The 23,689-nt window shown below is 39.2% G+C and overlaps 2 protein-coding genes across 11 annotated transcripts in view; one reads left to right on the top strand and one right to left on the bottom strand.

Moving 5' to 3' along the window:
* MED12L (mediator complex subunit 12L) overlaps positions 1 to 23,689 on the bottom strand; it is a 366,898-nt gene that overhangs the window by 163,505 nt on the left and 179,704 nt on the right. The window lies entirely within an intron of this gene.
* The window catches only part of P2RY14 (purinergic receptor P2Y14), a 66,091-nt gene that overhangs the window by 4,304 nt on the left and 38,098 nt on the right, over positions 1 to 23,689 (top strand). Inside the window, exon 2 of one of the 6 annotated variants that reach the window (XM_012437078.2) lies at positions 18,249 to 18,412. The exons of the other annotated variants lie outside the window; for them this stretch is intronic. The gene's annotated coding sequence lies outside the window, so the exon portion shown is untranslated. The remainder of the gene's footprint in view (positions 1 to 18,248; positions 18,413 to 23,689) is intronic. 6 annotated transcript variants of the gene reach the window in all.

The raw sequence follows: 23,689 nt of genomic DNA, 5'->3' as shown, positions 1-23,689 counted from the left end.
GTGCCAGTTCATACTGGATGCTAAGAAGGGCTTTCATTGGTCAGATGCTGTCTACTGCTTGGGATTTCAAATTATCTTCAAGTCTGCTGCTATATTCTGGTGCTACACCCATAGCCTCCCCACCATCACCCCACAATGCTAAAAGACACATTGCCTCCTAAAGTCTGAGCAGCACAGCTATATAAATCAATTTCAGTATAAATATCCTATCTTGATAAGGAAAAATACCTACAACCAAACTATGTAAAATCTATTTTAAATTCCCAGCTTCCTAAGTAGCATGAGGAATCAAGTCTCCATCATGTCTCCAAAACAGTCTTTACTAAATTTTCTGGCTCCTCTTTAAAGGGAATTTTCTTTTCCTCCCTAGCATGCTTAAAAAGAATAAATCTAGTAATTAATAAATGCTATCTTTATAGTAATCATTTGGTTATATTAATTCATTGAAAAACCAAGTTTACCACAGCAAAGCTTCTCAATCCACCTGTTCTTTTAAAGTCAAAGTGATATATTGGGCATATGTTTTTAGATCTGATTAGATTCCTTTGAAATTTTTGTCTTTACTGGGTGTAAATTAAATTGCTAGCTTTTTATTCTTCACTGAAATCTCCCATCTGTTGTTTTTGAAAAGCATCAAAGGCTTTAGATATCATGTTCTGACCCCACATCATTCAGATAAGAGAACAGCCAGAGAGGGGTGGTGGCTTCTACCCAATTATATGACATCTGCTGTTGAAGTTAATATATCAAAGAAAAGAGGAAAAGATCAGTTATCTGGCTTCTGAGGTTTAACCCAAAGGGATCTGCACAACTGTGGTGTGATCACTTGGAAAAAGAATCTGATCCTCAAAACTTTCCAGGATCACACACATTTATTTTCATCACATCACTCAGAGCCTCCACACTTTAGGAGCAATTTATACCAAGTAGATGGGAAGTATGCCACCTTCTGTAGTGGGACAGATACCTGACTGGAAAGAACTCACCTGTTGCTGATGCAATCTTCCCAGTGAATCCAGCCCTAAGGTCAAAGGTTGCTAAGAGAGCTCATACAATGCTTCATTCTAAGAACATTTCCATCCTGCTACAGATGATAAATGAAATCCCTGTCTCACTCTAGGGATATTTCAGCCATTTATTCATTCAACACTGATTCCTTACATGATTCCTTCCATGAGGAAGCCAACACTCTAGGATGGTAGGGATGGTGTGATGAAGAGGTTCTAGGCCTCTTGTGGCGACAAACCTTAACATCATCACTCTCTCCTAAGAATTGACAGTCACTCAGTTACGACAACAATCTTTGGGCATATTATAACTTAATTAGATTACATTTTTATTTTTTTAAGGGGGATTTGGAGATGATTCTAATCTCATCAGAAGTCATTTACTGACTGAATCCAAATCCCTCACCTTAATCCAGCCGGAAGCTGACAGCCCTTCATGTACAGATGAAAAAAATAGAATACAAAAAAACGATACTTAGTTCAGTTAAATGTCCTGGGAGGTGGCCTTTAGTATTGAATGTACTTTCTCTCCTGACCTCCAAAACTGCCTACCTATGTTTCTGCACAAGGATTTCACTGCCTCTTTCCCCACTATAAATATGCCTATAAGCACTATCTTTATAGAAGTGAAAAAAGGAAGAGAGAGGATATGGTCTGAGATAAAAAGAAAACCTAACACATCAGACCAGCTGTCCCTGTTATCACTGAGTTTGAAACACAGCAGCTGTCCTTATAACTGGTACCACTGAGGCAAGTTGGTTAAGCAAAAATACAGGTTACCCAAAATAACAGGTTAAGTAGGAATTATTTTTAGAAAAGGATAAATCTCTCCCTTAAATACATTATTTTAATTTGAAATACAAAGTGCACATTTATTGCTTAATCTTTTCGTGTTGCGGCAACAAGGTCTTTTTTCTGAGTATGGGTTGGTTCATTAGAGATGTGCCCTGATTTTCTTTCATGAGCCACAACTTTAGCACAAGGCCAATCAGATCCAATTTCTCAGTTTAGTTCAAGTAGTGTGAGAATTTTAAAATACTTTAGAAGCCACATGATTTAAAAAATCCAGACCCGGTCCTAGACTTTAAAGTCCCTCAAAAGAATAGACTCTGTCTTAGCCTCAAAACACAGTGAAGTTTTCAATAAATGTTATATGAATGGAAAACAGGAGGGTCTTAAATAACAAATTAAATGTGATTTGAAAACAACAGTCTGCACCACCAATTTTTATTTAAATCCACTCCTACCCCAGTGAAGAAACAGTATATGCCTTGTTCTAAGGAAGACAACCAGTCCCTCTGTACACAATGCCAAGTAGTATAGCACAATAATGAAAAGTGTGCATTCTAGAATCAGACTTTCTGGCTTCAAATCTTGATTCTATCACTTATTCTGATACAACCTTAATAAAGTCACTTCACAAATCTATGCCTCATTTTTCTCACTGAGTTATCATGGAGAGTAAATGAGTTACATACATAAATTGCCCAGAAGAGTAATTGGCATAAGAACACAATCAGGCCAGGCGTGGTGGCTTGCACCAGTAATCCCAGCACTTTGGGAGGCTGAGGTGGGCAGATCACAAGGTCAGGAGTTCAAGACCAGCCTGGCCAACATAGTAAAACCCTGTCTCTACTAAAAAAAATCCACACAAAAATTAGTGGGGCGTGGTGGTGTGTGCCTGTAATCCCAGCTACTCAGGAGGCTGAGGCAGGAGAATTGCTTCAACTCAGGAGGTGGAGGCTGCAGTGAGCCAAGATCATGCCACTGCACTCCAGCCTAGGCAACAGAGCAAGACTTCGTCTCAAAAAAAATAATAATCAACGTTTATTGCTGTCATTGCCAGCATCATCTTCTTTCCCAGTAACATAGTGTGGTGCTCTGATGATATAAGAACAGGGGAAGCCAAAGACATATACAGGCTGAATATTTCTTGACCAAACTGCTTTGGACCAGGAGTGTTTCAGATTTCAGATTTTTTCAGATTTTGGAATATTTGGATTATACTTAGCAGTTGAGCATCCCTAATCTGAAAATCAAAAATCTGAAATGCTCCAATGAGTATTTCCTTTGAGAGTTATGTCAGCCCTCCAAAGTTTCGAATACTGAAGCATTTCGGACTTCAGATTTTTGGATTAGGGATACTCAACTTGTATTCAAACTTCCAGTGTGTTCCTTAACCTCTTCCTGCTCAGGTGACTCATTTGTAGAAAACAGAACAAAAACATCTACCTAGAAGAATGGCTGTAAGAGTTATCAAGCCTGGTACACAGTTGAGAGTCAAAACATTATAGCCATTAACACTCTATGAAAAGAATCTACAACTCCACACTTCAATCCATATCCACAGATGCCTCCACCTCCTGCACATCTATCAACCTCTACCCACCCAGTCTTAATTAACCAGCATTTGGTTGTGTACTCAACATTTTATTTGGGGCAGAGGCCAAAATACCTTCCCCAAATATGCACTTTGTAAAAAGATACACATTGAAAAACAGGATATAATCTGGGAAAAATTAAATGGTGCTTTTAATTTGTAAGTTAAAAGTGGGAATTCAGGAGAAAGAAAACACACTGTTTGCTGATGCATCTGGAGAACAGAAGAAGCAGAATGAAGATGAGTCCTGAAAGAGGAAAAGGATACATATATATAGGAAATGACAGACTGATTCTATGGGAATGATACACTGAGTGGAAAAACAACTTCAATTTATGTTTATTGACCCAAAAACATGTCCTGTTTTATTTTTATCTTGACCTCTTGAGAAAGCTTGACCCTGTTTGAGAAATCTTCTCTCCAAGTCCTAAAAACATTTACCTCTTTGCATCTTCAAAACACAGCACAAACCATCTATTGTTCAGAAAGACTTTTGTTTATGCTGCTATTTCTGCCCTCTTTCAAGCATCTTGTGCCATTTACACACACATTACAATCTACTCTATGTATGCGCAACATCCTTACTGCTTCAAGAGCAAGTTTTATGCCTTCGACTTTTTCCCATCACTAATTTATATTGGGGTATCAACCATATACAGTAAATGAAAATTAGATTTTAGGTTTACAATTCAACAAGGTTTGACACCATATAATCACCACCCCAATTAAGATAAATAATATTTCCATCACAAAAATTTCATTATTCTCTTTTCTAGTCATAGGTATCTACGTTCCTAATTTCTTTCATTAGAGCTTTGTTTTACCAGTATTAGAACTACACTGAAATGGAATCACAAGGTACATAGTCCTTGTGTCTGACTTGTTTTGCTCAACATGTTTTTTTGAGATTTATCTATATTGTTTGCATGTATCATCCTCTGGATTACCGCATAGTAGTCTATTCTATGAGGATACCACAATTTGTTTACCCATTTTAACCTGTTCATGAGCATTTGGGTTGTTCCCAATTTTTGGCTATTGTGAATAAAGTTGCTATGAATATTCTAATGTAAGTCTTTCTATGGACATACACTTTCATTTCTCCTGGGTAAACACCTAGGAGTGAAATAACTAGGTCACAAGGAAGCAACATGTTTAACTTGATAAGAAGTGACCTGTTATTCAAAGTAGATTTACTATTTGACAATCCAACCAAAAATATATCAAAGTTTCAATTACTCTATTTCCTTGTCCATTCTTGACGTTGTCAATTTTTTTTTTTCATTCTAATGGGTGAAACTAATACCTTATTGTCATTTTAATTTGCATTTCCCTGTTGACGAATGAGGCTGAGCATCTTTTGATGTGCTCCTTGATCAAACAGCTTCCTTTGTGAATTATTTGTTCATGTCTTTTTGCCATTTTTTTAGAGAAATGGAATTTGTCTTTGTATTACAGAGTAATAAAAATTCTTTAAATAGTCTGAGCCTTTAACAGAGATATTTTTCCAAATATTCACCTCCTAATCTATGGCTTGCCTTCATTTTATTAATGGTGTCTACAAAAACATGAAAGTTTTAAATTTTAGGGATTTTTTTTTTGAGTTTTGGGTATGTGTACACATTTAGCTTTTTTCTAACAAAGCAACTTGTACACTTTTAACATTTAAAACTGAGCGTCATCTTCCCTTTCCAGTGAAACAAAAAGAAAAATTTAAAATACACAGGAACAAAAGTACAATAGAGAATGTGAATTCTAAATAATATCCTGCAGGTTCTGCTGACTGTCCCATCAAGTGGCAGGGCAAAAACAAGAGAAAGTAGACAGATACATGTTGGTAAATGCTAACTGTTCATATTCACATAAAGACACAGTGTTCTGAGCCTAAAACACACAGAAAAGGAGAAAAACACTAAAATTCTATGCAGTACTACACAGGGGCCTACAGCCATCCAACTTCCAGCAGAGCAGAGGGAGGTTTTTCTTTCTTCCCACAGAGCTCAATGGTATTGATTCCATAGTTTTTGTTCAGACAAGAAGGGATAAAAATGAATTTGGAACAGAAAGGGGTAGAGATCCTTTTCCCATTGTATTCTGCTCAAGTTATTTTCCCCCAAAATAAGTTGAAAACCATGGTATAGAGAAAAAAGACCTCAAGAACAAGGCAACTGAGCACAAGAGAACACACACACACATACATATATATATACACACACACATATATATATACACACACACCACGACAACTTGCTCCCAGGAACTGGAGAAAATTTTTAGAAAGCAAAGTTGGAACCTATCAGTGTTCTGATAAAAACTTATCGTTTTCTCTTCATCCCCCTTCCTTTCCTCCCTTTCATCATCATCACCTTCATCTTCACCTTCATGCTTATCCCTTTTATCAATACTTCCCATCCTTCATCATTATCATGTCCTTCCCTTTCTTCATTATCCATATTGAAAAACCAAGTAGTACTGTAATGGATTTGGCCAAGTATTATCTTTGATGACTTTTCCTAACTCATCAGGATCTGCATCAGAACAGTCAGTAAACCGGGTAAAAAGCTCTCTGGTTCTTCACACTACCTCTTCCTGCTGACATTACTCTGTATTTGACTTGAACGTTTTCATCATATCCTTTCCAGATTTCCATTTGATTTCAGTGGACTCTGAGAATGGATCACTACTCTCATTCAGATGAAATTCCTTGGAGAGAACTTCATTTTCAAACTAAGGATTTTCATCAAAATAATAATCTTTCTGTAACCTAATTTAATACCTTCAAATTCTGTCACTTCAACACTTCAACTAATACAATGCCTCTTTGTCTTCCCTCCCCCAAGTAATGTAGACACTTGTGGATGGTTTGACAGATGCTGTTACCCAAAAATTTGAGATTTGGGTGATCAATTCTGACCTCTTCTGAAAACAGTTTGCAAAATTTGTTATATTTCTGTTTTGCTTTCAAAATATCCTGACTGGCTTGTTCATTAAGTCTCTGTATTTCCTTTTGTACTTCATCAGTATATTCAATTACTTCTTGCTGTTCTTTTTCTCCCTTCTTTGGCAAGCCCAGAGAGGCCAGTGAATCCTCCGGTCAGGAAGTGGTCTTGGTTTTTGGGGGCATGCTGCTAGGAAAAGTCCAAGAACCAGGCCACGATTCATCTTTCTTGTCAGGAAGAACCTCAGAAAACTTAATTTTTTTTTGTTTCATGGCTAATAATTTTCATATACTAAGAAGCCAATCCAAGGTTGGGAAAGCACTTTACATTTTCCTCTTGAAGCTTTATGCTCTTAGTTTTACCTTTAGGTCTATGAAACATCTTGAATTGCTCTCTGGATTCCTCCATTTCATCTGTTAATAGCTCTCTGCAGAGAACAAGTACTTTGTAAACACTGCTGACTCACTTATAAATGTCCTATAGGTTAGAAGAAATGTGTTTTCAAAGCCTATTAAAGGGTCTATGCTCAGCCTCGTAACATTCTAGATTTTAAAAACTACTAATAGGAATAAACTCATAAATGAGACCCAATAGAGCAACCTGGAAGCTTCCATTTAGAACTGATGTTATGGTCCTGTCCTAGGACATACCTTGCCTAAGGCATGGATAATCCAGTTTCATTTCTGTACAAATAGCAGTTTAAGTCAGCACAGAAAATGGAGAGCAGTATGCTCAACAAATTTTCTTCTTCTTTGTATATGTTAGAAAATTACCAGGTCATTAGCATCAATTGAATTATTTTTAATGAATTAGGCCATAAAACAGTGATTCGCAGCAACTCTGTTGAAAACTGACTTATATATGAGTAATAAATGTTAGAAGATATAACTCTCAAGAGACATTTTCTAGAGCCTAAAACACTGGCATTATTTTATAGGATTTAGGTGTCCTTAAAAAATGTTTTACTAACATTTCTTATTGAAAACATGTCAACTCAAAACACAAAAAGAATTATTCCTACTGTTTAGATAAAGACTATGAGCATTTCCAGCTATTTCCTTGAGGTTTTACTAAGAAGGCATAAGACTGAAAAGAGCAAAATTACCTTGTCCATTTTACTGGCATTTGGAGAAATTCATAAATTAACTACTTATGAAATAGAGCATTTCATAAGTACTTAGTAATTGATAAAATACATACAAAGAAATTTTAAAAAGCTATCCTGAAGCACTATATTTTGACAGCTGTTTCCTTAATATTATTCAGCCAAAACACACTCCATGTTTAGCAAAGGTTCCTTTCTTATTACTCTGCCTTAGTGCCTAAGTTTCTACACCACAATTAGGTGACTGTCATAGGAAAACTATTTGCATCTAAGCAAGGACCTAGGCTTTCATTTGTAGCTTGCACTCTTTTCTGTTTTTAACAATTACCCAGATTCACAAGATTTTGGAGATAATCAATCATGGCTTAGAATTTAAGATAAAAAAGAGAAAGTATTATATAACTTTGATATTGTTTCTTTTTAAAGAGAAAAGGGGATCTGTGATTAGGGTACTTAAATTTGATTATGTTATACACTTAAATTCCTTTTCTCATGAAGTATTTCAATGACTACCATTTCCTTACTAGTACTTCATTACTGTTATGCCTTTCTAAATGTACAATGTACAATCCATTTCACAGCCAAAGGTCAGAAAGAATAAAGAAAGTGGCCGGGCACAGTGGCTTACGCCTGTAATACCACCACTTGGGGAGGCCAAGGTGGGCGGATCACGAGGTCAGGAGTTTGAGACCAGCGTGACCAAAATAATGAAACCCTGTCTCTACTGAAAATACAAAAATTAGCCAGGAGTAGTGTCACGCACCTGTAATCACTGCTACTCAGGAGGCTAAGGCAGGAGAATCACTTGAACCCGCGAGGCAGTGGTTGCAGTGAGCTGAGATCGTGCCACTGCACACCAGCCTAGGCAACAAGAGCAAGACTCCATCTCAAAAAAAAAAAAAAGCAAAAACCTCCCAGTAAGAAATAGTGTCTTAAGTCACATCTTCCATGACATGTTTAGTTAATGGTTCCTGTAACAGTCAAAAGACTTCATTTAAAGAATGTAAGAAATTCTAACATGCAAGAAATGTAGTCTAGAATAAGCTGCCCAGAGAATTTTAAATTAGGAAAAATTCTTTTGTACTTTACGGCATAGATGTAATTTGTCAACATTATCCATAAAGTAAACCCAAACATCCCATAAAATCCATTTTAAACCATACTGAAAACACCCAAGGAGAGCCTGGATTGACTTCATGTGAAGGTGGGGGTTTATAAAAGTTACAGAATCCTACAATATGCTGGGCATGACAGCATATCAATTCCTTCCCAGGAGAAGGAAGTTTTCCCTCTATAAGACATCTACAGCACTTTTTTGTTGTGACCCTAGTCTTTCTTCTTGCCAGGCAGCCAACTGCTTCCTGCATATATGCTTTATTTTTCCCTGTGCCAAGCCACTAAGTCCCAAAGCTTTCCTCCCATGGCTGGAGTTCCTTTCCACTGATATGTTCATATCACTTGCTCATCCACTCCTTAATTTACTTAAAATCTTCAAGGTACTAGAATAGAAAAGAATATTTCAGGGAAATAACACAGCAACCCCCAACTTTTATAGCTAACGTTAAGGTGGAAGTCAAAATTGAAACAGGATTTTTAAAAAAGGATTGCACTATTATACAACTGCTTCTGTAAAAACATAATTTAAAAAATGTCTAGAGTCTAGGCAACCTGCTTTTAATGTTAAGTTCATTCACTCAACAATAAACTGCTTTCTATCTGGATGGTACTATAAATATGAACCTAAAAGTTTCTTCTGTTTGAGATTTCCGGACACATGTAGTGATAGGGTTCAAATAGTTCACAAATTTGTTCACATTTTGGCTTTGATAAGTTCTTGTTCTCATTTTAAGAGAAGATTTTGAATACCTTGAAAACTGAAATCATGAAGGGAAACCTCCTTATTTAACAGAAATCAGATGAGCTTTCCTCAAACTCACAGTGGCAGGAGCATCATTAGCATAAAGTTGACATAACAGCGAGTGCTGTAAGCAAAAGCACTAAGGAGAAAGGGGGAACTGAAAGAGGGGAAAGTAACACGGCACCAAAGCCAAGGGTGCCTGGGCACGCTGCCAAGTAGAATCTAGGCCAGTAGCTCAGGAACTCTTGTAATTGAGTAACTTGAAGGTACAGACAACAAAATGCCTCTTTGGACCAAAACTAGTCAGACTTGCCCCACACTGATGCCCTTTGTTTGCCATCTTCAATTATCTGGGCCACAAGACCCTATTCCAAGCATTTCCATGATTCCCTGAAAAGGACCAAGAGACCCTTCCAATTCATAGGTGTTCAGACTTTAATTTGCAGGGAGAAACTTTTTATACAAACACAATCTTACCAATACATAACACAGAACCAGAAATGCTCTCAGTGAGGCTGAGATGGGGACTCCAACAGTCTCCCTAGAACCCCTAGAAAGCCCATGAGGCCTGCCAGCAGCCAGCCAAGAAATATTTGAAACCCAATCATACTCCTCCTTATAAAAAGGAATATTCTTATGATGAGCCAGTTGTATATTGCCTATTTTCTTAGGGAGAAACCTTGAATATACTGAAAAACTATCGTCAGCAATTTGAGATGAGGATATGATGGCATTGGCCAGCAAGTGGACAATTGAGATGAGAATAAAGACTCAAAAAGGCTCTCATGATGTAAGATACAAATATAAGAGTAAAGAAGCAGAAGATAATGATGCACAAAAAAGAGAAATCAATCTGTGAAACTTCTGCTTGTTAAAAAATTCTCAGAAATTCCACATCTGTGCTGGGAAACATAAACTGAACGGCTTCAGTTTTCTGATCTCTTTAACTTTAAAAGCTAAAAGATCTCAGTTTCCATGATGACTATTTAAAGTCTCAAAATACAGCATTGTACATTATATTCTACGAGTAGCTCCCCTTTGCTTATTCCTTCATTAGCTCAACCATTATTAATCTAATACTTCCACTGTGCCAGATACTGCTCTAGGCACTGGCGACACACAGCCTAACAAGTGGTTCTGCACTGAAGAATTATCTAGCAGGCTGCAGACAGGACATAATGGGGGCTGCCGTGAAATAGGGTAAGAGGAAGAAATCGTCATGAAGATGAGAGATCAAAATAGAAATAAGGGACACGAAGAGGGAGGAAGAGAATACGGAAAAGATGGGTGTGATATATTTGAAGTAGAAGAGCAAGAGCAAGCTGGCCAGTGTGGCTGCAAGAGAAGGGCAAGGCAGTGGCCACAGGAGGTGCCGTCAGAGAACTAGGCAGGGCCAGCTGGTCATGTAGGGCCATGCAGGCCGTGACCAAACTCTGGATGCTTTCGAAGTATGATGAGACCATACATACATATATATATACGTACACACACACACACACACACACACACACGTTTGAGCAAGGGAGAAGCAAGACTCAATTTGTGTTTTTAGAGCTTTAAGTTTGAATTTCTGAGAAAGGCAATTAAGGCATTTTCAATAAAAACTCTTAAGCAGTTTCTCTTTCCTAACTGACAAAATACACTCCTACTGCCCTCGTGAGAAGAGTTCAGTTCTTCCACTGAAAAGACAGCAAGTCCAATAACTACTTAATTTTATGCTAAGTGAGCACAAACTCTTTTTGATGTCACAGCAAACAAGTACTTACAAAATAATGCAATCAATTATAGCAGTTACACTGAAGACCAACCTCAAAACACAACCTCCAAAGATTTTAGGGGAATGTGGGAAGGAACAAGGAAATACAAGTACAGAGATCCTTAAACAGTGAAGAAAACAATCAAATAACCCAAATGTCCATTAATAGAAAAATGATTATACTATGATTCTTTTCTTCAATGAAATGAAGTGGAATTACTCAAAAGTAAAAGGTAGGACTTTGAAAACTGAAACGGAAAAGTCACCATGATATACTGTTAAGTGGGTAGAGGAGAAGGAAGGAGTGGTGGTAAGGGATATCGACCTCTGTCCATTGCTATCTGCCTTTCTGTAATTCCTAACGTTAACTGAAGGCTGTGCCATACTTTAGTTAGCCCTGCGCTGACTTCAACACTACTTTGTATTGTCTGGCTGAATTCTTACCACAATCCTATGGGATACGGAGAATTATGACCATTTAACAGATGACTTGGGTATTTTACCAAGAGTCACAGAGCTCATAAGTGGGGGTGGTAGTATGTGAATCCAGGAATTCCAACCCTATAGCCTGCATTCTTAATCTTTATATTACATTAATCCCTTAGAGACAAGTCCTTATTCACTGAACACGTTAAATCAATTTGTTTTGAATTTTCTTTCAAATAACACTTTTTAAAGATTTAAAACTTCCATTTGGTGTTCTGGGAAATAATTTCATGGAAAATTAAATTAACAATAAAACATGCAAAGCTCGTGACATTTTGGAAAACTGATGTGACCCAAGTTGGCATTAAATTCAAAATCAAAGAACAAAACAACTTTACAAACAAATGTTATTTAAAGGCTCAATGACAGCAAATTGTGGACACCATATTTGTACATTTCCTCTGGTTCCAGATGTTTATAAGTGTTCAGCATAATGTAATGTTACCCAGTTTAAAATGAAAACAGATGCCCATAATTTTAAGGCATGCTGGGAAGGTCCACTCAGCTGGCATTATTTCAGCAGTTTCACATGCTGATGACAAGGGAGTGAAAGACAGTTGAAGGTCAGGCTGATTAGCCAAATCACTAAAGGGTGCTGGGCCATCCTAAAAGCACAGGACCTGGGCACACTCCTCAGCTGTTGATCCATCTCTGCACTCACCTGGCCCATGCAGAAATGTCCTAATCCTCACTCGTCAACCCCATGTACACCTACATGGGTCTCCTCCCTAATGCCACCCCACACAACAGTTATTCACTGCAGTGTTTTCTCTTCCTCCTAAGGACTGGCAGAGGGTACATGTTTAAGACACCCTAGAGAACTATGGCTTCCCCTGCCTCAACTCAAAACCTTACCAGCTACCTGTCCTCAAGCAAAATGCTTAACCTCACCAAGCCTCACTGCCCTCCATCATTTAACTGAGGAGATATTAACAGGACTTACTTTATATAGAACCTATCAGGTTTTAATGAGTTAATATAAATAAGGAATTTAGAACGATATCTGACATACAACAAAAACTCAGTAAGTCTGAGGTATTATTGTTATTATTCCTGCTATTTTCCTAGTGTATTTTACCATTTGCAACAAAATAACTGGTTACCCAAGAATAAATCTGTCAGTGATTTTAATTTTCTGCTTTTCAGTTTGTATTTTTTTTTTTTTTTTTTTTTGAGATGGAGTCTAACTTTGTTGCCCAGGCTGGAGTGCAGTGGCACGATCTCAGCTTACTGCAACTTCCACCTCCCAAGTTCAAGCAATTCTCCTGCCTCAGCCTCCTGAGTAGCTGGGACTACAGTTACACGCCACCACACCCAGCTAATTTTTGTATTTTTAGTAGAGATGAGGTTTCACCATGTTTGTCAGGCTGGTCTCGAACTCCTGACCTCGTGATCCACCTGCCTCGGCATCCCACAGTGCTGGATTATAGGCATAAGCCACTGCATCCAGTCTTTTCTGTATTTTCTAATGTATCTACATTGCCTGCACATCCCTTAGTAAATTTGAAAAGCATATATACACACTAAGTTTTTAAAGCAGACTTTACCAAATTCCCTTCACAGTGGCTGGCATGGGGACCTCCAAAAGGCTCCACTATGTAAAGTCTATGGCTAAGCAAGCAGGCACCCACTGCTGCCAGCCAGGTGTCAGGGCCATGCCACAGGTACCATGTATACATTCACCATGGGGCACAGCATTAATGCCTGGAGATACCTCAGTGTGCAAATTCACACAAAAAGTTGGGGGCAAACCACAGTCCAGGGCCATTCATGCTACTGGAGATAAACAATAATTGAATTCTCCAATCCAAACTATCACTAGTGTGACTTAAAATCTAATACTTCTAATGGGATACATTCTGAAACCAAAACATTTTGTTTATATCAGGGTACTTAATCAGGAGAGTTCATGAATTCCCTGCTAGTGTATAAAACATGTCTGTACATTTTTCTAGCTTTCTAACTTTCATCAAATTCTGAAAGGTATTCCAACCCAAAGCTATTAAAAATTGTTGGTTTAACAGTGATTCTCAAACTTCAACATGTTAAAACACGTATCCCTTCAACTGAATGCAGTGGTTCACACCTGTAATCCCAGTACATTGGGAGGCCAAGGCGGGTGAATCACTTGAGGTCAGGAGTTCAAGACCAGCCTGGCCAACATGGTGAAACCCCGTCTCTACTAAAAATAGAAAAAAAAATTAGCCAGGTGTGATGGCGAAAGCCTGTAGTCCCAGTTACGTGGGAGGCTGAGGCACGAGAATCGCTTGAACCCAGGAGGTGAAGGTTATAGTGAGTCGAGATCACACCCCACCTCAGACATGGGTGACAGAGTGAAACTCTGTCTCAAAAAAAAAACAAACAAACAAACAACAACAACAACAACAAAAAAGACATGTACCTCTGGACCCCTCCCCAGAGTCTGCGTTTCAGGAATGGAAGTGTCTGGGAGTCTTGGGTAACTTGCATTTCCAGCAAGTTCTCAGGTAATGCTGATCCAGGTCCAGGAACCACACTTTGAGAACCACCAGCTTAAGGAATTACGTGGGCATTTTTCCTTTATTCTGAAGATAAGCAACCAACCTCCCTAACAGAAGTAACGTATGAAAACTAATGGCTGTTTCTCCATTACTTAAAGTGAATTACCTAGCAAGTCATGGCCACCAACACTCCACAATTCCAGATAGGCTACACTTGACCACTAGTTTAATCCTGCAAATATTTATCACATTCCTTATATCCTATTAGATTAGAAACTAGCTTTGATATTAGTCTAAAACAGTGGCTGTGAATGTATCTCCACCTCTGTCTTTTGGGGTTTTTGGTCTCTCCATCATTTATTCATGCAAAATACCTCTCTAATCTGTCTCATACATAGGCATTTCCAAAAGAGAATGGGGAAAAGTATAATTTAGTTTCTAAAATTGTGCCTCTTATTTCAAAATTAAATAAAACATAGCCCTGAAGATCAAGATGCTTCTGCTCCAAAAAAATCAAATCCGATGAGATTCCATTGTTTAACACACAAGGGACCATGCTTGCCCTGCAACACACAGAATCAAAGAAGCCAGACACATCTGCACAATCTGAGAAATCAGTCTGGGGAGATGGAAACTGGAAGGTCAGAATAATGGATGTGATGCCCTCAGGATAAAGATAAATGTTGACTTTACTGGAGATGTCTCAGCTTTGAGTATAATTTAGTATTAGTACATCTAAGGCAGGAACAGTATTCCGAATAGAAAAAAAAAAAAAAGATTACAGTTATTTACAAGAATAAGAAAGTTATTACTTTTTTTTTTTTTTTTTTTTTTGAGACGGAGTTTCGCTCTTGTTACCCAGGCTGGAGTGCAATGGCGCGATCTCGGCTCACCACAACCTCCGCCTCCTGGGTTCAGGCAATTCTCCTGCCTCAGCCTCCTGAGTAGCTGGGATTACAGGCATGCGCCACCATGCCCAGCTAATTTTTTGTATTTTTAGTAGAGACGGGGTTTCACCATGTTGACCAGGATGGTCTCGATCTCTTGACCTCATGATCCACCCGCCTCGGCCTCTCAAAGTGCTGGGATTACAGGCGTGAGCCACCACGCCCGGCCCAGTTATTACTTTTTAAAAGACTAGGTCCAAATACATACAAACCTCAGAAAAGTGATCACTGGGAAACAAAGCTGGTCAGCACTGAGCTGTACTTATGTAAAATATCATTAAAAATTGGCTTTAGGACCAAGTGCAGTGGCTCAGGCATATAATCCCAGCACATTGGCAGACTGGGGTAGGAGGATCACTTGAGTTGAGGAGTTCAAGACCGGCTAGGGCAACATAGTGAGACCCCCATCTCTATGAAAAATTTAAAAATTAGCTGGACACAGTGGTATGTGCCTGTAGTCCCAGCTACTTGGGAGGCTAATATGAGAGGACTGCTTGGGCCCAGGAATTCAAGGCTGCAGTGACCCATGATCAAGCCACCTCACTCCAGCCTAGACGACAGAAAAAGACACTGTCTCAAAAAACAAACAACAACAAAAACTGGCTTTAAAAAGATACTAGCAGACCTAGATTAAGAAGGAAATGAGAGGTTAACCTAAGTTCATAATGCATTTTGGCTACACCAACTCTTAACAAAGAGCCCATACAATTTCATTAGGCTAGATAAGGTGACTTTGGGCCCTTTATTTTTAAAACACTGTGTCTATTAAGTGTACTAGGCCCTCATTCTTTTCACAACTGAAACACACTCATGATCTGCTACCCCAACCCCACCAATGGTGTCCTGAGTTCCACCCATTACATCTCCAGCAGTGAGCTGAATGCTGTGGTTGACAAAAACAAAACAGAAAATAACACAACCTCCCCCCTTCACAGTGCCTACAAATCTTTTACGTATCCCATGAAAAAATATTTATCACATACCAAAAAGGGATTTGTTTCCAAACTTAGAATTAAAATACAGGGATTATAGAAGGGACAGAACAGGATGAACTAACACAGTCAGAGACGTCATGAAGGAATCAGCTTTAAAACAGAATAAACAGAGTGGAAAAAGAATGCACCAGAGCAAGAACTATAAACCAGGAAGGACTCTAAGTTTTTGTTTGGAAACGCTATGATCTCTTTTAAGTGGTTGATGGAAGAATTTCCCTAAAGATTAAAACAGAGTATTTATACACAGAAGATGCTCAATAAATTTGCACATAGTAGCACTCACTACAAAGAGAGATAAAATAAAACCTATCTGTCTTGAGGCTCATCTTGAGATATTTATGAAGAACTAAGCTTGCAAAAAATTTTGAGTGTTTGAAAATTCTGATTATCCAGTGTCTACCTATTCTTAGGGTGAACACATACCCCAGTTTGCCTGAGACAGACCCACATACCCACCCCAGTTTCCCTGAGACAGACCCAGACTTATAATTTAAGTCCTCTGCTCACTCTCAAAAGTATACCAGTTTGACTAATAAGTAAGAAGACCACCCTATCCAAATCAGTGTTGGTTAAGTCTTGGATGAATAAAATCTCACTGAAAGTATTTCCTGGGGCTCTATACCTCGGATAAGAAAATTCCTCCCTAAATCTTAAAGGCATTAAGAAAAATATAGCATAGTTCAAAAGCAGTGTATGTTTCTGAAGGAAAGCCAGAGGCTGACAGCACCTCACAGAAAGCATTGTTCTCAGAGAGTTGTGTGGCCATAATTCTACAGCAAGATAACTAATCAAACACAAAGAGTTGAAGCATGCAGAGACACCACCTTAGGTGAACCTCTCAGTCCATTTGTTAAAAAAGGTTCTCCTTATTCCAGCATATTTATGTCATTTCCCAAACGCTTTTAAAAATTAAATTTTATTTATTGCTGATAATAATTACACACGTATTATATATGTGTACGCAGCACCACATTATCAGCACCATTTCATAGGTGGCAAAGGCAAAGCCTGCAGAAGCTAACAGCACATACACACCTTAATCCACGGCTCCTGTCTGCAAAGCCTCCCCTACCTTAGAGTAGGCAAAGATCTGAACCTAAAGGACTTTTTTTTATTAAATGAGACAGAGTCTCACTCTCTCGTCCAGGCTAGAGTGCAGTGGCAATATCTTAGCTCACCGTAACCTCTGCCTCCTGAGTTCAAGCGATTCTCCTGCCTCAGCCTCCCAAGTAGCTGGGACTATAGGCTCGCGCCACCACATCTGGCCAAGTTTTTTTGTCTTTTTAGTAGAGACAGGGTTTCACCATGTTGGTCAGGCTGGACTCTTTTTTTTTTTGAGACTGAGTTTCACTCTTGTTACCCAGGCTAGAGTGCAATGGCACGATCTCAGCTCGCCGCAACCTCCGCCTCCTGGGTTCAGGCAATTCTCCTGCTTCAGCCTCCCGAGTAGCTGGGACTACAGGCACGCGCCACCAGGCCCAGCTAATTTTTTGTATATTTAGTAGAGACGGGGTTTCACCATGTTGACCAGGATGGTCTCGATCTCCTGACCTTGTGATCCACCCGCCTCAGCCTCCCAAAGTGCTGGGATTACAGGCGTAAGCCACCGTGCCCGGCCCAGGCTGGACTCTTAAAAAGCCCAAGAACATTCATTTTTTGAGGATAGATCTAAAGTGAAAAGGTAGAAACAGAAAATCCCCAAGTTCCTTAGGATGCACCACAACTCTATAAATTTAGCAGTCATTCAAAAAAAAACAGCTAAGAATATGAAAATTCTCATTGTCCTACTGCAAGGAGTACCCTGGAATTTAACTCAGGCCAGCCTCAGATAGCATTTCACGAGTCAATCTTATGATTTCGTGAATCAATCATTTTATTTCTCAATAAAATAGCAGAAAGTTTTCTTCACATGGTTTATATGCACTGACCACATTAGAATGTACTAAAAATTCTTTTGTCGCAACAAGCCAACAAACGAAATTAAAGAAAGTGAGAAGAACTAGTGAAATTATATTAGAAAGCAACAATTGTGAGGGTCCAGAGTATCTGATTATGCCTGAGCTACTTCCTATCTAGCTTCAAGATCTTTCTAATCCATCTCAGAGTGGCCTCATACCATACCAAAACTCCCACTTTCAGCCTCTGGTTGAAAATCAAGGACCTACAGATTGGGGTGGTATAGATACTGGGCCTGCACCTTCACTAATTATAAACATCAAAAATAAACAGAGCTTTATGCCCCAACAATTGAACTTGTGGCCAAAACGAATTGATTCTTATGCTGTCTATTTACAGAACGCCTAAAAGAAGCTGGAGAGGGAAGGAAGCAGCAAATATGAATTGCCATTCAAAGGCTGTAGTAGGGAGACAGGAGGAGGAACTTGGAATATAAAAACTTGTGTGAATCTCATCTAAGCCAAGGGGTCCACCTGACACTTGAACAAAAGGTGGTCTAAAATGTAAGCCAAAGGAAAATTGTTATAAGATACAGTTCCATAAATACCATGTTTAAACTGCATTTCAAAAGCATGTTTTCTCCAAGCAATCATCTTTTAAAGATGGTATAAAAACCCACACAATGCAAATCTTGAAGCTTCTTTCAGCTCTCCATATAGGAAATGATACTGATGACAGACAATACTTTTCTATGTGCCAGGCACATACAATATTCCTCACAACAGTATTGTGAAGTAGATATTATAATCGCTTTTGTATAGATCCTCCTAAAAATGAGGCTGCTGAAGCACAGAGAGGTTAAACAGTGTGCCCCAGGACACACAGCTAGTATGTAACTGAGCCAGTACTATAACTAAGGCAATCTATTCTGGAGACAATGCTCTTAATCCTTCAGACAGGAGGGATCCAAGATGGCTGAATAGGAACAGCTTCAGAGTGCAGTTCCCAGAAAGAACAACGCAGCGGGTGAGTGCCCACCGCATTTCCAAACAAATTTTTACTGCCCATAGACCAGGAGATTCCCAGGCCAAAAAGCACCATGAGTTTTCAGCATGGCGGTTTCAGCCGGTACCGGGTTGGCACACAGAAACTCATACAAATCTGGGCGGCCATTTCAACTGGCTCCTGGAACACATGGGAAACAGAGCTGCCCATTCAACTGAAAGGGAGTGGGCAGAGACAGGGAGCCAGTCGATCTGGCTTGGTGGGTACTACCCCCACAAAACAAGTAATCTGAAACACTCTGGATTCGAGTTTTGCAGCAAGTGCAGCTGGACCCAGGATGGTCCAGCTCCGTGCGGGGAAGGGTAACCACCACTACCGAGGCAGTCTGCCACTACTGAGGCAGTTCACACAGCAGCTGGGCAGAGCCTGCAGCAGCTCAGCAACACCTCTGCTGGCAGACTGTGACTAGACTACTCAGTGCAGGGCAGGGCATCTCTGAAAAAAGGCAGCAGCACGACAGGAACTTATAAATAAAGCCGACCTTCCTAGGACAGAGCACCTGGGAAAAGAGGTGGTTATGAGTTCCCCTGCAGGAGACTTAAAAGTACCTGCCCAACAGCTCTGCACAGAACAACGGCACTCCTAGCACAGCACTTGAGCTCCTATAAGGGACAGACCATCTCCTCAAGCAGCTCCCCGACCCCCGTATACCCAAAGAGACACTTCATAAAGAAGAGCTCAGGCCGACATCTGGCAGGTACACTTCTGGGATGAAGATAAAAGAAGAAACTGGCAGCAACCCTTACTGTTCTGCAGCCCCCATGGGTGATCCCCAGGCAAGCAAGGTCTGGAGCGGACCTCCAGCAGTCATGCAGCAGAGGGGCCTGACTGTTAGAAGGAACACTAAGAAACAGAAAGAAATAACTTCATCATCAACAAAAAGGACATCCACTCAGAGACCCCATCCAAAAGTCACCAACTACAAAGACCACAGGTAGATAAGGCCACAAAGATGGGAAGAAACCAGCGCAAAAAGGATGGGTTTTTTTGTGGAACACCTCTCCTCCTCCAAAAGATCACAACTCCTCACCAGCTAGGTTTCAAAGATGGATGGAGAATGAATTTGATGAATTGACAGACACAGGCTTCAGAAGGTAGGTAATAACAAACTTCTCAAAGCTAAAAGAACAGGTGCTAACCCAATGCAAAGAAACTAAGAACCTTGAAAAAAGGTTAGATGAGATGCTAACTAGAATAAACAGCTTAGAGAAGAATATAAATGATCTGATGGAGCTGAAAAACACAGCACGAGAACTTCGTGAAGCATACACAAGTTTTAATAGCTGACTGATCAAGCAGAAGAAAGGATATCAGAGATTGAATATCAACTCAATGAAATAAAACGAGAAGGCAAGATTAGAGAAAAAAGTGAAAAGAAATGAACAAAGCCTCCAAGAAATATGGAATTATGTGAAAAAGCCTAATCTATGTTTGCTAGGTGTACCTGAATGTGATGGAGAGAATGAATCCAAGCTGGAAAACACTCTTCAGGATACTATCCAGGAGAACTTCCCCAACCTAGCAGGCCAGGTCACCATTCAAGTCCAGGAAATACAGAGACCACCACAAGGATATTCCTCAAGAAGAGCGTACCCCAAGGCACGTAATCATCAGATTCACCAAGGTTGAATCAAAGGAAAAAATGCTAAGGGCAGCCAGAGAGAAAGGTTGGGTTACCCACAAAGGGAAGTCCCTCAGACTCACAGCAGATCTCTCCGCAGAAACCCTACAAGCCAGAAGAGAGTGGGGGCCAATATTCAACATCCTTAAAGAAAAGAACTTTCAACCCAGAATTTCATATCCAGCCAAACTAAGCTTCCTAAGAGAAGGAGAAATAAAATCCTTTATGGACAAGCAAATGCTGAGAGATTTCATCACCACCAGGCCTGCCTTACAAGAGCTCCTGAAAGAAGCACTAAACAAGGAAAGGAACAACCAGTACCAGCCACTCCAAAAATGTACCAAATAGTAAAGACCATCAACACAATGAAAAAAATGTGTCAACTAACAGGCAAAACATCCAGCTAGCGACAAAATGGCAAGATCAAATTCACACATAACAATGTTAACCTTAAATGTAAATGGGCTAAATGCCCCAATCCAAAGACACAGACTGGCAAATTGTATAAAGTCAAGACCCATCAATAAAAGTCAACACCCTATCACCCATCTCACATGCAAGGACACACATGAAGGGATAGAGGAAGATTTATCGAGCAAATGGAGAGCAAAAAAAAAAAAGCAGGAGTTGCAATCCTAGTTTCTGATAAAATGGACTTTAAACCAACAAAGATCAAAAGAGACAAATAAGGGCATTACATAATGGTAAAATGATCAATGCATCAAGAAGAGCTAACGATCCTAAATATATATGTACCCAATACAGGAGCACCCAGATACATAAATCAAGTTCTTAACGACCTACAAAGAGACTTAGACTCTCACACAATAATAGTGGGAGACTTTAACACTCCCCTGTCAAAATTAGACAGATCAATGAGACAGAAAATTAACAAAGATATCCAAGACTTGAACTCAGATCTGGACCAAGCAGACATAATAGACATCTACAGAACTCTCCACCCCAAATCCACAGAATATATATTCTTCTCAGCATCACATTGCACCTACTCTAAAATTGACCACGTTAATTGGAAATGAATCACTCCTCAGCACATGCAAAAGAAAGGAAATCATAATAGTCTCTCAGACCACAGGGCAATCAAATTAGAACTCAGAATTAAGAAACTAACTCAGAACTGCACAGCTTCATGGAAACTGAACTGGCTCCTGAATGTCAACTGGATAAACAACTAAATGATGGCAGAAGAAAAGATGTTCTTGAAACCAACGAGAACGAAGACACAACGTACCAGAATCTCTGGGACACATTTAAAGCAGTGTCTAGAGGGAAATTTACAGCAATAAATGCCCACATGAGAAGCAAGGGAAGATCTAAAATCAACACCCTATCATCAAAATTGAAAGAGCTAGAGGAGCAAGATCAAGAAAACTCAAAAGCTAGCAGAAGACAAGAAATAACTAAGATCAGAACAGAACTGAAGGAGACAGAGACACAAAACACCCTTCAAAAAAATCAACAAATCCAGGAGCTGGTTTTTTGAAAAGGTAACAAAATAGACAGACTGTTAGCCAGATTAATAAAAAAGGGAGAAGAATCAAATAGATGCAATAAAAAATGATAAATGGGATATCACCACTGATTCCACAGAAATACAAACTACAATCAGAGATTACTACAAACAACTCTAAGCACATAAACCAGTAAACCTGGAAGAAATGGATAAATTCCTGGACACTTGCACACTCCCAAGCCTAAACCAGGAAGAAGCTGAAACCTTGAAACAGATCAATAACAAGGGCTGAAGTTGAGGCAGCAATTAATAGCCTACCAACTAAAAAAAGTCCAGGTCCAGACGGGTTCACTGCTGAATTCTACCAGATATACAAAGTGGGGTTGGTACCATTCCTTCTGAAACTATTCCAAACAATACAGAAAGAGGGAATCCTTCCCAAATCATTTTATGAGACCAACATCATCCTGATAACCAAATCCCGGCAGAGACTCAACAAAAAAAGAAAACTTCGGGCCAATATCCATGATGACAGATGGGGGTGGGGAGGTTGGGGAGGGATAACATGGGGAGAAATGCCAGATATAGGTGATGGGGGATGGAGGCAGCAAACCACATTGCCATGTGTGTACCTATGCAACAATCCTGCATGATGTGCACATGTACCCTAGAACCTAAAGTACAATAAAAATAAATAAATAAATAAATAAAATCATTCAGACATACTGCCTCTCACATAAAAATTTTAAAAAGAGGACTACAGGTCAACAAATGTTTTAACTGTCTAAGAGATTAATATGCAGTGGAAAGGTTCTGTAAATATTTAAACTACAACATGCCAATTGGCAAATGGTAAACTGAGAATTAAATTGAAGTTGAAGAATAAATGATACAAAAGAAACTACATAAAGGTGATTGCCAGACAAGGTCACCTCAAAATCATTCCAAATGGTTCTAAGAAAACACATCGAAAATGTCTAAAATTTCTCATAAGCATTTCTTTTTAAAACGATACCATTTCTTATATCTCAGAAGCAGCTGTATCATGTGCTGCTTTTCTGTTGTTTTTAAATGTATGTGCTTCTAATACAGGGTTAAATATCCTAACTCCTGGCAAACCACACATACTTCATATGTGGACTTGATAAGTGATATTTGATTTGGCAAATGGCAAGAGATTATTTAGCAAATTCAAACATTATTTTTCCCTATGACCCATTAGAAAAAAAAAAGGCCTCTGCCATTTCCCACCTTAAAAACAACAAAAAAACCCAGAATGGATTAATAACCAGTCAGCTGAACTAACAAAATATTAAGAAAATGCTCTGCTCATTTGAGTTTTTGTTCTCCCTACCAAAGAAAAATAAATGTTTTCTGCCTTTACTATTATTTAGCATCTCTTAGGTCTTAAAATAAGAGAAACTCATTTGACATTGCTAAATAATATAATTACTTTAATAAGTTTTTGTCTTTCCTGTACGGTGGCATTCTGTTGTGATTTCTGCCAATGGGAAGGTACTTTGGGACCACATGTTTTGCCTACATTAGGAAAAAAATAGCAAAACCCTAAGAAATTTCTGTGGTTGACAAAAAGGGAAGAAAGATGGAGCCATGCTTATTTCCACTCCCTGTGGGGACAGAGTGGGAATGGCAATGGGGGCATCTCTGGTTGATCCTGGA

The sequence above is a fragment of the Aotus nancymaae genome, unplaced genomic scaffold (genome assembly GCF_030222135.1).
Source record: "Aotus nancymaae isolate 86718 unplaced genomic scaffold, 86718_ANA_hifiasm-v0.15.2.pri h1tg000019l, whole genome shotgun sequence".
NCBI lineage: Eukaryota > Metazoa > Chordata > Mammalia > Primates > Aotidae > Aotus > Aotus nancymaae.
This window is presented reverse-complemented; position numbering and strand designations above follow the sequence as displayed.